Source organism: Eumetopias jubatus, unplaced genomic scaffold, assembly GCF_037043125.1.
Source record: "Eumetopias jubatus isolate StellerSeaLion01/CBP00866 unplaced genomic scaffold, mEumJub1_p1.0 scaffold_2, whole genome shotgun sequence".
Lineage (NCBI taxonomy): Eukaryota > Metazoa > Chordata > Mammalia > Carnivora > Otariidae > Eumetopias > Eumetopias jubatus.
In genome coordinates this window covers 125776001-125780065 of record NW_028274808.1, presented here as the reverse complement: position 1 = coordinate 125780065, position 4065 = coordinate 125776001, and the positions used below count along the sequence as shown (strand labels likewise).

The following is a 4065-nucleotide window of genomic DNA, read 5'->3' as shown; positions in this document are numbered from 1 at the left end:
TCTTAATTATTTATCTTCTAATGTGTGGCTTAGGCATCGTTTGTTACTTTATCTTTAGTTCTTTAAGGTGTAAAGTTAGTTGGTGAATTCAGGATTTTTCTATTTTTTTGAGTGAGGCTTGGATGTCTATGTATTTCCCCCTTAGGACCGCCTTTGCAGTATCCCATAGGTTTTGGACCAATGTGTTTTTGTTCTCATTTGTTTCCATGAATTGTTTAAGTCCTTTGATTTCCTGGTTGACCCAAACATTCTTGAGCAGAGTGGTCTATAGCTTCCAAGTGTTTGAACTTCTTCCAAATTTTTTCTTGTGATTGAGTTCCAGTTTTAAAGCATTATAGTCTGAGAATATGCAGGGAATAATCTCAGTCTTTTGGTATCGGTTGAGACCTGTTTTGTGACCCAGTATGTGGTCTATTCTGGAGAAAGTTCCATCTGTGTGAGAGAAGAATGAATATTCTGTTGTTTTAGGGTGGAATGTTCTGTATATATCTATGAGGTCCATCTGGTCCAGTGTGCCACTCAAAGCTCTTGTTTCTTTGTTGATTTTTTGCTTACATGATCTGTCTATTGCTGAGAGTGGAGTATTGAGGTCTCCTACAATTAACGTATTGTTATCAATATGACTATTTTGGTTAACAGTTGGCTTATGTAGATGGCTGCTCCCATGTTGGGGGCATAGATATTTACAATTGTTAGATCTTCTTGTTGGATAGACCCTTTAAGAATGATACGGTGTCCTTCTGTGTCTCTAACTACAGTCTTTAGTTTAAAATCTAATTTGTCTGATATAAGAATTGTTACCCTTGCTTTCTTTTGAGGTCCGTTGGCATGGAAGATGGACCTCCATCCCTTCACTTTCAGTCTGGATGTATCTTTAGGTTCAAAATGAGTCTCTTGTAGGCAGCATATGGATGCGTCCTGCCTCTTTATCCAATCTGCAACTCTGTGCTGTTTTATGGGAGCATTTATGCTGCTCACATTGAGAGTGATTATTGCAATATATGAATTTATTGTCATCATGTTGCCTATGAAGACTTTGTTTTTATAGGTTGTCCTTGTAAATTTCTGTTCTATATCACTCTTGGGGGTCTTTCTTCTTTTATAGAACCCCCCCTCAATATTTCTTGCAGGACTGGCTTAGTGGTCATATATTCTTTCAGTTTCTGCCAGTCTTGGAAGCTCTGCATCTCTCCATCCATTCTAAATGACAGCCTTGCTGGATAAAGTACTCTTGGCTGTGTGTTCTTCTCATTTAGTACCCTGAATATGTCTTGCCAGCCCTTTCTGGCTTGCCAGTTCTCTGTGGATAGGTCTGACTTTATTCTGATGTTCTTCCCTCTGTAAATAAGGAATTTCTTCCCCGTAATTGCCTTTAAGATGGTTTCCTTGGTTCTAAGATTTGCAAGTTTTACTATTATATGCCAGGGTGTTGGCCTGTTTTCCTTGATCTTGGGAGGGGTCCTCTCTGCCTCTAGGACATGAAAGTTTGTTTCATTCCCCAGATTAGGGAAGTTCTCAGCTACGATTTGCTCAAATATATCTTCTAGTCCTCTCTCTCTCTCCACCCCCTCAGGGATCCCAATAACCCCTACATTGGAATGTTTCATGGTGTCACTTATTTCTCTGATTCTATTTTCATGGGTTTTTTTTTCCCAAAGAGTTTAATTGGGCAGACCTGGAGATAGGGAGGCTCTGCATCTAAAAGAAGGTGTTGGGCCTCTTGGTGGTGAAGTGTGGCTTGTGCTGGAGATGCAGGACCTGGTGGGGCAGGAGACACTTGATCTTGGGGTCGTGGAACTGCTTGACAACTGGTCGGTGGGACTTGCTGGCTGCAATCTCCTCCACCTTCATGATCTGGATTGAGTGGGCCCAGGCACGGTGTTGGGTGCCCATATCTCGGTAGCACTGGGTAATGGCACCCACAGTGGTCAGGTCCCGGTACTCCCGGTATATGTTGTGGGTGCCATTGCATGAGTCATAGCGCAGCCAGATGCCAAAGTTCTTCACCTGCAAGGGGGATTTCTTGAACACTTGTCCACAGTAGACAATTTCCCCAAAAACTTCTTCATCTTTTTCAGCTGCGAGCACAAAGTACCAGAAGTGGGACTTGGCGACGATGTGATTAGGTGCAAAGATTCGCATGCAATACAGAGGTGGAGTGTGACATTTGGGGGTGGGTAGGCAGCGCCCCACCACCTTGTACTCTCGCAGTGTGCCCGAGGCCTTCATGGTGCACTCTCCACTCTTGCTGCCTCAGAAGAAAGACTATTTTTATGGATTTTGAGTTGTTTTCCCTGGCCTCCTCTTTCCCTGTCTTGTCCATTAATTGGTCTTCTAGATCACTAATTCGTTCTTCTGTCTCCCTTACCCTAGCTGTTAGATTATCTCGATTAGATTGGCTATCATTGGTAACATTTTTAAATTCTGCCAATTCAGTTTTCATTTCTTCCCTTAGAGACCCTATGTTGCCATTAATCGATTTCTCCATTCTAGCTATTGTCTTCGCAATTGCTACCCTGAGTTCCATCCTGAATTCCATCTCCAACATCTTCCTATTTTGTGGGTTCCTCCTCCTAGTCATTCTGTTGAGGGGTGGTTGAGGGAATGTATAGAGTCCAAATTATTGACCACAACCCAAGCAAGATGCACCTGATTATAGGGACCTTAGGGTTGCTGGCCTCTTGTTCTCCCAGCCTGTCTTCTGGGGAAGGGGTTCCTGCCCTGTTACTCAGGCAACCCTGTTTGGGCAGAGTTGCCCTGCCCTCTGTGGTGGGGGATGGGCTCAACAAAAACTGGTTTTGGGGGGCTTTTCTTCTCTGGCAGCTTTCCCTGGTGGCTTTCTGCATCTCTTCCAAGAGTCAGAAAACAGATTGTTTCTAACCTTCTGCCTCAGAGCAGAGAGATCGCAGTCTGTTCTTCAGTGAGCTCTCCAGGCCACACTCTCTCTGTTTCTGTCTGTGCTGATATAAACTGCAGCATCCTGGGTTGTGTGCCCCTCAGCAGCACTCCCAGTCCTCGCCTCCAGGTTGGGACACATCTCTGCCCTTTGTGCTTCTAAAACCGCCAGCCACCCCCAGTTTGTATGTGCCGCCCCGCCGCTCTGGGTTTCTGTTTGGGGGGCTGCCCTAAAGTCCTTTCCCCTCACTACCTTCTGCAACTCTGTGCCCTGTCCCCAGCATGGGAGGCTATCACTCGTGGGTGGTGTAGGATCCCCATGGCTGTCTCCCTCCCCTTTCCATTTATCCTTTGATATCTGCCCGCGGAATCATGGCTCCCTGTTTGTACTTGAAACCAACCGCCTCTGATATTCTGTAGAGATTCAGATCTATCTTCTTATATCTCAGGCTGATTTCATGGGTGTTCAGTGTGGTCTGGTAGATATTCAGCTCAGTTCCAGGGACCGGTTGGAATAGGTCCCCTACTCCTCTGCCATCTTTTCCCTCTCTCTCTTTAGTATTGATTCTAACATAGTATGAAGTAATCCTTCCTAGTACACTAACTCAAATGTACTTTGCAGTCAGTCTCAAAAGTATCTTATGTTGATATTAAGAGGAGAGAGCTAGTGTACTATAGAAATTTCAAATGAAGCCAAACTCTGCATATGTAAAACTTACAAAATATTTTGTCTACACTGTATTTTATCACATTAGACTTCCCATCTTCTTCCATATGTTTTAAGATTATCTATGTGTCTAGAGAGTTACCCTTACACACTTTTAACAGGGTGGTGATCTGACAACAAATTAAACTGATGTTGAGTTAGACTTATGACAGATTACTAACCTACCAGGGCTCCTGGGTGGCTCAGTTGGTTGAGAGTCTGCCTTGGGCTCAGGTCATGATCTAGCTGTCCTGGGATTGAGCCCTGTGTCAGGCTCCCTGCTCAGTGGGAAGTCTGCTTCTCCCTTTCCCTCTATCCTTCTCCTCCCACCCCCTCTTGTGCATGTTCTCTCTCTCTCTCTCAAATAAATAAAATCTTTTTAAAAATTTTTTTTTAAAAATTACTAACCTACTTTGCTTTATAAAGACTTAAGTTTAGTTTCTCTTAGGACATAAATTTAAATG

At 43.8% G+C, this 4065-nt stretch overlaps 1 pseudogene; it reads right to left on the bottom strand.

Moving 5' to 3' along the window:
• Positions 1-1694: 1694 nt before the first annotated feature.
• Positions 1695-2229, bottom strand: LOC114220073 (large ribosomal subunit protein eL20 pseudogene; annotated as a pseudogene).
• Between the last annotated feature and the right edge of the window lie 1836 nt (positions 2230-4065).